Source organism: Perna viridis, chromosome 1 (genome assembly GCF_037379345.1).
Source record: "Perna viridis isolate PV_CMFRI_1.1 ecotype Kerala chromosome 1, ASM3737934v1, whole genome shotgun sequence".
NCBI lineage: Eukaryota > Metazoa > Mollusca > Bivalvia > Mytilida > Mytilidae > Perna > Perna viridis.
In genome coordinates this window covers 60696608-60709183 of record NC_142445.1, presented here as the reverse complement: position 1 = coordinate 60709183, position 12576 = coordinate 60696608, and positions in this window count along the sequence as shown.

Genomic DNA, 12576 nt, shown 5'->3' with positions numbered 1-12576 from the left:
AAGAAAAACATTAACCATCGTACATTTTCTAATTTTGCTTTTTGTGCAGCTACCAAGTTCTTAAATAAAAATGTCTAGCATGTCAAATGCTTATTTAAATATATGATAGCCAGGCTAGAAATGCCTGAGCACTTTACGCATACTTGTCAGACGAATGAAGAACAAGCGTGATGGATTGTGTAGTTGACTGTCCGAAATCTAGGCTAAATTGTACTGGCAATTATGTGGTATAAGGGGAATAACTCTAACATTTCGTGGGTGGAGCACCCTGATTCTTGATGTTTCTTAATTAGTTTAATCTTTTTTTTAGCAATGATCGGTGGTTTTTATGCATTTGTAATTGTTGCACTAAATTGATGAGATAATGGTTAAAATATTTTACGTCGGTGTATCAATACAATACAAGGACGAGTTGACCTTGTGGGGTCACATAAGGAAGGATATACTATTAAGGTCACATTATAGAGTACAGTAAGTTAAAAAAATTGAGAACAGAACTTAATTTAAATTAGAAGGGTAACAAAATATTAGTTTGTAAATTTAATTTCCCGGATTATAATGTCCTACTACAAAGTGTAATCCAATTAATGAGAAACAACATTTTTTATGAAGCACCAAAAGAGGGTTTGTGACATTTTACCCTCTAGATTTCCTTAAAAGTTAGATGGTAACAGTGTAAACACGAAAACTTTGCTATATAAAACACATATTCTCGTTAAATCCGGTGATGTTTATAAAAACCTTGTCACAGTTTATAACATACCTTGTCACAGTTTATAACATACCTTGTCACAGTTTCGTTAGGTGTGAAAGTACAATACAATTAATACAAATTAATCAAAAATTATGAAATAAGAGCCGAAGTTTTACACTTAATTACCGAGATAACAAACAAAACTGCTATGATGCTGTCTTCATAGAGTTCAAACAGACTTTAAAGATCTAGCAGAAACCAATTCAATGCTTACAAGTGCACCAAGTTGCTATTTATCTTGATAAATCGGTCAGGCCGTTGACATTTAATGCTCCATCTTAATTAATTTAGAGATCGGCATTAATTTTTCAAGAAACTTAACCATCCAACAAGAACTTTTGACTATTAAAGGTCCATAAATCCCAAAGCACCAATTTGATCAATAGATAGCTTCTGCAAGAAGCTTACCAAGCAATTTATGCAACGTTGAAAGTGCATCCGAAAATCGATCGGTTGACAGAAATCTAGTCCGCTGGTACAAATTTAATACTACAAAATCTAGATTTTTTACGCTGCATCCACAAAAGCTCATTTATTTTCAATACTACAAATTAAGTTTTTGTACGGTGCAGCCTTAAAGCTGATTTGTTTTTCAGTTTTTCTACAATGCAGCCACAAAGCTCATTTCGAACTTCATTTAACGTAATCTTCATCATCGATCCAACGCAATTTTATTGCAATAGACAACCGTATCATGAGGTTTTCTTGTACGGATAAAAATGCTGGATGATAGCTGCAAATAGATTTCAATTCTTTTTCTCGGAAGATCATTGGAAAACAAGGTTTAAGGTACTTTACTGTTGGAAATTAAATTTCTTGATGCTTAAAACAAGGAAATATATCGTGGTTGTCAACAATAGGCACCGAAAACATCAAAAACTAATACAAAAACAAAGAAAATATATTTTAATTGCGTTAAATTTAAGCCTAAATGTCATCAAGGTCTGTATGTTGAAAATTACCGTCGTTTTTAGAAATAACCTTTTTGAAAAGTCATTTTAGTTAGCAGCTGTGAACAAATAGAATGAGATGTGTCATAAACTATATATATAGTTTTAATGAATACACATTCCCCGAAACACACCAAGAAACCATAACAACAAATAAAAAAAAAAACCAAACATACAAAAACAAAAACAAGAAAAAAAAAGAAGAAAAAATCTTCATACATGCTTCAAATTCCAGTTTATTGAGTGTTATGTCAGTGTGTTATTGTACAAATTTATTCAGTTGCAATTTTTGAAGGATCATTCCTTTAGATATAGGTTCGGAAGATTATATCATAGTACAAACAGTTATTTCATAATTAGGCAAACAATAGAATTTGACATTATGGTATTTCGTTTAAGCGTATTTTAAGTTAGAAATTCAAAATAACCTCAATTTGGAATTTTTGATGGTAAGATTAACATTCTATGGTATAATTCTCCCTATTCGTACTTTAAGAACGAAATAATTAAAATGGATAAATGTACTGTTGGTATGAGGTCTTCTAGTTAACGGTGAACCCAGATAAAAATAAAAAAAACCACACAAAGCAATTGACCTTTACTATAAGAATGATACAATATGCCCCTTAGTTCTTCAGATGAGTAGGAACTGCGACAAACTGCATGATACATTTTTTAAGTTGAAATGTAATAATGGTTAATCAGGTACATATTATATCGTCAGATATCAAACACTGTCCTTTTGAAAATACTATAGACATTGAAAGTATTATAGGACCATGTGTATTTTTCCGGTATTATTCATTTCGAAATTCATCATGGTGTTTGCATGTTTAAACTTCTTTAAGTGTGGAAACAGTTTTTGTTAAACCGAAATCCACAAAAATTACAACTGAGTGAATCTTAATGAAACGAGAAGAAAACACGCGCATTAATCTTTTTACAACGCACGATCTGGCACGGTCTAACACGTCATTAATTTTATATGGAACTCGAAGTCAATATTTTCCATATCTAGATATACAGCACCATAACAAAACAATATCTATGCTACTGTTGAGAATATCGAAATCATGGACATTTCTTAAGGTAAAATTGCTTTATATACTGCAATTTGAACGACTTTTTCGATTTGAATTTTCATAAAAACCTGATAAAAAAGCCAAAGAAATGATAAAATTATTCTGATTTATCATTACAGACTCAATTATATCAACGAGAAATATATTAAACCCCATAGGTTAACTGAGAGTAGGACAAATTCCTTGGATACTACGTTTTCTACATTATAATACATTAATGCTCGCATGTTAATGAGGCTTACAGATGTCACCCGTAAGGGGGAGGTTGGTATATTGACTTCACATTTGTACATCTTTCTACGTCATTCTTGACGTATTGTGTTAAACGACACGGCGTCCTTCAGTCGTCCATATCCAGAAAGCTCAAAATAAAAATAAAAAACAATACCGATAAAAAATTTTAGATTGAATGACATGAACTGCATGTAAATAGATAATTATACAACTTCTTAGAAAATCGTTGATGCATCGCCTCCCGATCATTCGTCATTGGCGCCTTGATTGTTTGATTTTAAAATTAAATAAACAAACTAGCAGAAGAAATTAAATTAGACATATATAAGTTGGATCAATTTCACGGTGTATATGTATTTAAAGGACCTCTGAAGCTCTTGCAGGATAAACTCCCTCAATGAAATGAAAAGAAAAAGAAACAATCAATATTAAAACAAAACAAAACAAAACAAACAAACAAACAAACAAGCAAAAAATGGGAGCGACATCAGGTGGTCAGGATGGGTGAGCATGTCCTATTCCATCATAACGGCTTAATAAGTCCCTCAAGCTTTATTTGTATACATGACTGTTTAATAGGTGCTTTCCTTGCAACAGATAGAAACTAATCCAGGATGGTCAAGTGAAAAGTCGGCAAATCTGAAATAGACTGTTGGTATTGTTGTTTGTTAAGTAAATGTGAAGTCCTGGAGTTGTCGATCCAGGGGAGGAGTTCGGGGTTGGTAAATTTCTAGATCGGACCCCCCCCCCCCTTTAAAAATTTCTGGATCCGCTCCCTACTCTGCTTCAATGTTGCTATAGACGTTTTACTCGCATATCTTAGTTTACATAGTTGTGCAACTTGATGTCTAATTAATTTAGTGCAATCAAGTTCTCGACACAGAAAAAAAAACTGGAATAAATTTCGTGCAAATACTGGTCATTTACATAAAAGTCTCATCATTTATTCGATTCAATTATTAATTCAGACATCCGCAAGCCTTTGACAGATGTTGTATCTTATTTTACTTGTTGAATGTAGGCAAATTACTCTTTCTACGTAACGCATGACGTAAAATATCGTTTTAAAACTATTTACCAAGGATTGTGTTAATTGCACAAAAACTCAAATGATATTCGGAAATTCGATGCCGCTTTAAGTGGACGTAATAAACATGGGCATTCAATAATTAGATAACAATTATAACATGAAATTGAGTAAAAACATAAAAAAAAGATGGTTCTTACAAACCTAGTTCGTATAAAATAGTCGGTCATATTTGAATTAATCACCAGCCATGTGTGGTATATTACCATGGCAACACGTCCTCATTGTAGAGATAAATACGGAAACCCACTAGTGCCAGGTGTTCACTTATTTTTAAGTCGTTATAACGACTTATTATGACGTTCAAACGACTTAACATCTAGTTTAAACGACTTAGTATCTCGTTTTAACAACATAGGTAACTCGTTTAAACGACTTGGTATATCGTTATAACGACATAACTGGCATTTTTAGCTATGCCGTTAAAACGAGATACTAAGTCGATTAAACGAGATACTAAGTCGTTTAAACGAGTTAGCTATGTTGTGAAAACGAGATGCTAAGTCGTTTAAACGAGTTAGCAATGTCGTTATAACAAGATACTTAGTCGTTTAAACGAGATGCTAAGTCGTTTAAACAAGTTAGCTATGTTGTCAAAATGAGATACTAAGTCGTTTAAACGAGTTAGCTATGTCATTTAAACGAGTTTGCTGTGTCGTTATAACGACTTAAGCGGACACCTTGCACTAATGGGCTTCCGTAGATAAACACATATGTAAATCACACTTATTTTTCTCGCGATCGAGGTGGTTCAGTTAGTATCTCTCCCATGGGACACACCAAAACAAAGAATCGTACACTCCTAATGGTATCATCAAACCCTTTTGAAAGCATTATACATACAATAACTAGAATGACATCACTCCTTATGGAAGCATTTGTCATGATACCACAATCACAGCACGCCTTATGGTAGTATTAGACACACCATATCGAAAAATCACAGCACACTCCTGATAGTAGCATTAAACATACCATATTGAACAATCACAGCTAGCATTCTTGAAGATAGCATTAGACACACCGGGTCAAAGAATCACATCACTCCTGATGGCAGCATTAGACGCACCGGATCTAAGAATCACAGCATGCACTTTTGATGGTAGTCTAAGGCACACCAGATATATAAACATCACAGCACTCCTGATGGTAGCATTAGACACACCACGTCGAACAATCACAGCACTCCTGTGGTAAAGCATTAGACACACGGGACCAAAGAATCACGACACTCCTGATGGTAGCATTATACATACCATATCGAAAAATCACAGAACTCTTGATGGTAACATTAAACACACCGGATAAAATAAAATTACAAAACTCCTGATGGTAGCATTAGACACACGGGACCGAAGAATCACAGCACTCTTAAGGTAGCATTAGGCACACCAAATTTAAGAATCACAGCACTCTTGATGGTAGCAATAGACACACCAAATCACTCCTGATGGTAGCATTAGGCACACCTGATCGAAGAATTACATCACTCTTGATGGTAGCATTAGAGGCTAAAAACCACTAATTCCACTTTCCATAGGCTTCTATGCTAATTTCACAATATTCAATGGCTTCTCTGGACTTTACCTTAACTTTAACCTGCAGAGGACTATATATCAGCATGATTCTACATATGTCAGCTCACAATCCTCAGAATGGCATGTGGGGTTAGCAGACTTGCAGTGCAGTACTGGTCACCGGAAGTGAAGGGTCTATAAATAGCTTGGGAAATCCCAGTGTTTTCACAAGATAGGGGTATATTTAAAAATCATTATGGAGATTAGGCTTCACATCACAAGAAGCAAAATGCACCTATAAAATATACAGAAATGTTTTTCCTTTCAGAAACTGTTTAAATTTTTTAAATAAGATGAGAACTTTTTTCACAGCACTATGAGGAACAGGGGTAATTTCTGCGTAGGACTATTTTTGCCTACGTTCCAAATGCTCATTGGTTGAATTGGTGGTCTGTAACCTAGATACATCAGTTCGAAGAATCACATTACTCCTGCCGGAAACAATTGACACACCAGATCGAAGAATCCCATCAAACCTGATAAAATGTAATTTAGATTTACTACTCTCCTGGTGGTACATCATACCTAAGATGTGCATCACTTCTTATGGTGGAAAGTGACATACTAATGACAAAATATCTAATCGTTTCCTAACGGTGAAGATGGACACACCTGAGTGAGAGATTACACCCCTCCTCATCATGAAATAATGAGACACCGTAGGGAGCGAGTACATCACTTCCCATTACAAGGACGGACACACCATTGGGAGATAGTACATCCCCAACATAGGGACCAAAAAGAAACATATCTTCTCTTAGTTTAGACGGGCATCCAAAAAAGAAGGATCCCATTTCTCCTGGAGGCAGACACTCAATATATAAGTAAATTATCATCGTTGTGATCAGCACGGCGTGTATAGGAGTGCTTGAAAAAAAATTTCGTTTGGTTCGAAGCATAGTTAAGTTAAATTTGAATACGTAATCATAAATTTGGTACTTGTCTCCTTCGTCCTACCGGACACAAAAACAGAGAAATACAACGTTGAACAGTCCCTTGATCACCTGTTCCGCACTCAGAGAATTCAATTAAACATGTATGTACATGTACTTTTCTTGATATGTACTTTTGCTTTTATGTCTAGGTAACAAAGGTTGATGTTTTGTCGGTATGATTGTCCGGCTATTATTACAAGGCTTAAAAACTGAGTTGATTTGAAAAGTAGATAAAAACATTTGTAAAAAAAGTTAAAAAAGCGGTTTTTAAATCAGCTTTCTTTAGAGCAATTACTCCAAAACGCGAGAATATGAAGAACTCTAGGTCTTGAAAAATAACATTGAACTTTGTTGACAACCAGCAATTGAAATATAATTTATAACGAAAACTTATCTTTCATTTACCCTTAGAAGTAGACACAAATGATAGGAAGTTACCTCATCTATCAGCAACATTCTAAAATCATCGAGGGTCGAGAGAGATATGAAAAGAACTATTTATAAAAGTGGTTAAATAATTATGTAATCTACCTTATGTAACCGTTTTTAGTATAATTACATTATAATACAGTATCACTTATGGATAGCTCTGAGTACGCAAGAAGTGTGAACGTTTTAACATCAAAAGAAGATCCAAAAAGCATCTAAAAGAGCATATTTGCATTTTTTTTGCATTGAACTAGTGCATGTTCTTTCCAAAAACATATAGAAGTCACTTTCACCGGTCATGATGGGTAAGCACGATCTGATTTCGTACAACTTTCTGTCAAGTTGTTATACAAAAAGGCTGCTGCTAACTTCGTACGAACAGCCTTAATATATATAAATGATAAATAAAAATGCGACTTGTGACTAGATTACAGGCATGTCATTTACTGATAACCTTTATGTGAATAACATACAAAAAATATAATATTTAGCAATTGCATCTACATAAACGGGAATCGCAAGGTCACTAACTATATTCCAATGCTTCTTTACATGTAAAACTCTCTGTTCTTTGTTGTGTTTGTCTGTTTTCCATGTGTGGACTTTGTCCCTGGGGTACATTCTTTTGTTTTTCGCTAGAACCTTGATGCCCTTGATTACTCTTGAACATAGTGGAGAAGTGAATTCAAGGGTCTATTGGCTACAGTTATCAACTTCATTTACATCTTACATGCATATACTGACTAAGGCTGAAATCATGTACAGTATGATACACGTATATACTGAGTAAGGCCGAAATCATGTACATACTGATACTCGTATATACTGAGTAAGACTGGAATCATGTACAGAATGATACACGTACATGTATTTACTGAGTAAGGCTGGAATGCACGTGTACAAACTATCAATTATGCTATTACATAAAAACGAACAAATAAACAAAACAAAACAACACAAAACAAACAGACAAACAAAGAAAACGAAGCGAACATACAGTAAAAATATGCTATCGGAGATCAAGATAGGCTTTAGAAAAATAGTCTTTGGTCTAAAAGTTGTTATGAGTAATTTTAACATTGACGTTGTGTTCTTTGAAAGTTATTTTCTTCTTTCAATAGTTGATATGTCTGACGTAATACATTGCATTATCTTGAAATTATAACTTTAATTGAGGTTGTTATTTAAATGCGTATTTGTTATAACTCATCCAATCTGTCAAAAATCTGAAAAAGTTGAAGTAAAATAAAAGAAAACTCTCAACAATTAATGATATTGTATATATAATGCTAATGTCTTTCTATAATAGTAAATTATACCCACACAACATACGTATAAACGAGAATGGCACCACCCCAAATGCTAACATATGATTTATTTATATTTCACTGTACCTACATCGAAATGTGTTGTCTTAATAAGTACCATATGTGCATATAGAACAGGGATGCAAATTGTTGCCAAGCCATGAAAGGTTGAATGAGAGCATGGAGTGACCCAATTTTCGATACAAAGAAGAGGATCATAACGCGTGACACATATCTGTAAAGACGTCGCTGAATTAATACATGAACTTCTTTGACAAATGTTGTCAGTTAAATTGTGAAAAAAGGCCATGTCGACTGTCAACTCGTTGGGTGAAAGAAATTAGCAGATTCGTTGACAACGTCGTAACTACCATAAAAAATTCAACATTTAAATTATTTTTTGTGTATTTGTTGTTGGTAATTAAATACGAAATAGCGTCATTTGTCTTTTCTGTCTCAACTTGGAGCGTTGTCCATATAGTCAAAACAAATTTCGAAAAACCTTACCAAGCTGTTAATAAGTTTTATGGAAGACCCAGCTAGAATTCATTATGGCTCTAGTTGTTACACAATATGTCTTGTTCGCAATACGTTGATTGTGAATAGGTGGTGGTCTTTGACGAGGCTCGGAGCATACTCAAAACTCTGAAATCTATCCAATCAGTAAGAAATATTTTAGAGGGTCTGTAGTAGAAATCAATTTGCAGCCGCGACAAGTTGAAAAGTTCCCACAGAGGCAATCCAATTGTTGACTCCACAGAACAACTTTGGCGAGTCTCTAATGCTCTTTTATATCACTCGTGTACTGAACTTGAATGATTCCCACAAGAACAGTAGCAAATTTTGGATCAATACGAACGAACGAAAAATACTAAGCGTATATAGGTACAAACCGGAGATTTTGGAAAACAAGTTATATCATAGATAATGAACCAGTTTCCATTTCCTTTCTGCAAGTTGCATATAGATACGTACATCAGAATTTTTTACTCAGAAGTCGTTTTTTCCTGGCCTGGAGTGACGAGCGTTTGGTGTGACTGTTTGGAAAAAAACATGTGTGACTGGAGAGAGACTGTGGCCTTGTCACGTTCTAAAACATGTAAAAATAAGTATTTTCAGAGGTGAGCTGCGCAGACTGGAATCATACTGACGAAACCGGTCATAGAAAAAAATCAATAACAATAATTAGTGAGTCAGTGACAGATCTGTGTTCAGATGGCAAACTCGCGTTAATATTAGTCCATAGGCTGGGAGGGTCCACCGTGCACCCCCTCATCAACTTCATGGTGATTTTTGGGTACCTTTTTTTACCTCCCATTAACGAATCAATATGTCGCCAAGGAATATTCTCGGATACTTTTTCAGTATAAGCCTATATTTGTATCCAACTGGGTCAAAAAGCCAAGATTTTTGCGACTCAATTGTATGAGCATCTAAGGCTTCCTGGGATAGCATATGTAAACTAACTACACATATTTAAGTAAAATTTAGGTATCATATATCGCGTAGCCTAATGTCTCAGCATTACAATGAGACCAAGGAAGTTGCAGTTACACTTAGGGTTATGAGGGTAAAATGAAAAAAATGCACCCCTACCCCGCCGAAAAATCGCTTCAATTGACATATTTTTCAATGTCAAAACCCCAAGAGTAGTAATGCTTCAGTCAAAAATGGCTTCTTTGGTATTTTCTGTTTAGTATTATCGCAAATTATACTTCCGGGGTTCTTTTGGTAAATTTTGGCGATTTTCGTAGTCCGAGTTTATCAAAAAATGCAAAAAATGGGATTTTCGATTTTGCGGTCAAAAGTCACATAACTTCGACTCTTCAAGTTATTACTCAACTACAACGTCTCAAATTTGGTATCATTCGATAGATAATTTAATTCGCTACATACATAAACCACGAAAAACTAATTTTCAAGAAAGGATTTTCAAATAATGTTAAAAATATTACCCCTACCTCTAGAAATCTGGTCTCAGTATCAAACAGAATTATAATTCAAAGCATACTGACATCGTAGAACTCATATTTTAGGCATTCATAATTAAGATAATGATGTTCCCAATATATCTGATCAATTGAGGCTCTTAGATTGTCCAATTGGGACGACAATTACTATGAAATCGGAAAAAGGGGAATTTTTAGAATTTCAGAATTTTCTTCTATATCATCCGATATTGTCTTTTTTCAGAATACCGTAGTTTAAACAAGCTTTTGTGTGATACGGTACATTAATATAATAAGTTTGTAGAATAAAAAAAAATTGATTTTTGCCTCAGCGAAAAAGTAGCCAAAAAAATACAAAATGCTTCAGTTTATTTTTGGCGACAAAACGATTCGTAAATGGGAGGTATAAGGGTACCTGAAAATCATATTTTTTGTTGATGAGATGGGGTGGGGTGCACGGGGGGGGGGGTATCTCAGCCTGCGTACTATATTTGGTTTGGATGTTTATCTACCATATAAATTTAGATAAAGATGTTATAAATTTCTTGTTAGTACATGTATCAAAATATGAAAAACAATACATTAAAAATATTCAATGATAAAAACCTCGGACAGCATGTCCCGACAACGTCAAGCTTTCTGAAATTGCGTAGTATGCAGAATTTTACACCATTTATTCAGGAGCTTCTTGGGCCTTAATGGGCCCCAGACTACCGGCCGATTTATTTTTAAATTTATGCCTCACTGAAATATGCCTATAGTTACAACTCTTGTTTAACCCAACGTTATCGGATAAGTTGGCAAGTATTTACAATACCAGTCTCGATGCCTGCAAATTAAATATGTATCACGAGAATGTCTAGTCTTGTTTCTAATACCCAGGAATCAACCGGTTGAATGTTTTACTCTTAGATGCAAAGGAGTTCCGTGCAATTAATGACAAATGCTTAATATGACACTTGTGATTTTTATCTTCAAAATTAAAGAAAAAATAAATTTCGTGATGCGCTGAAAAAAGTAAAACACCCTCGCTAAAACAGGAAGCCAACAATCCTACAAGCAAAAAAGTCAAGAGCACACCCCCACCCCCGGGAAATCCTATTGTGAAAGAGTATAAAGTGAATCTTTCCTATTTGGTTTTATATCTTTAATGTAGATGTATGTTGATATTTCCGAATACATGTACTCGTTTCAGAATTTTATAAGGTATGTTGCTAAACATTTTGAGAAAACAAAACCTTGGCAAATCTCCCTCTTTGAGAAAATTTTATTTTATTTTATTATACGACGAAAAAACTTGTGGTCGTATGTTGTTATGGCGCAGTCGTCGTCCGCGTCGTCGTGGTCTGGGGACACTTCGTTTCCGTGCGATAACTTTAGTTGTGGTTGACGAATTGTTCTGAAATGTTGATATGATTTTACCGACTAAGAAGATTCCTATTTAATTTGGACTTTGTTGCCTCTGTCGCTTTAGGAAAAAGGGCTAAAAAGGAAAAAAAATACGTATTTCATTAAAACCCATGTAGATTGTTTTTTTTCACTTTTAATTATTCTACTTTTAATGTGCTCTTTATTTAATTCGGCTAAACAAATGTACAGCAGATTTTGTACAGTTTTGGACCGTTTTCAAGTTATAGGGGGTCAAATTGGGCAACGCCTAAAAACATTTTCGTAACTTTTTTTTGGTCCGATTTCGAAATTTTTGTTTAACTGGATTCCTCATTAATAATCCTGCCTGCCTTTTTCAATAAGATTTCGGATGTCTCTTACGGTTTTTTAGTTATAAGAGGTAAAAAAGGCCACACCAGAATATATCGGGTTTTTTTGTTTTGTTTTTGGTCCAATTTAAAAAAAAATTCAAAAACATATTTTTTTGCAATATTTGTACAGCTTATCATATCTTATAGCTAAAATAATTGCCAAGAGGTAATTAGACGATCATGAAATACGTTGATTTCACTAGCGAATGTGCAAGCGCGTGTCTACAGACTGCTCTTTCCAAAAAAGTTTGTTTTATCAAAATACGCCAAGAAACAACTTGGATATATTGGTGAAATTGGAAACAAGCATTTCATAATGTTACCCGTCAACATATGAAAATGGACGTTCTAAGATGAAAACAATGGAAAACAACTACGGATAAGGTAAAATGAAATAGATACAACCAAATTTCAAAATAGTAAATACCTTTAGAGGTCACAACATGTCAAGTTCTTCAACAAGTGTAAACACATCTTTAAGTGAGCTCTGAAAGGCCCGACAATAAAAGTAA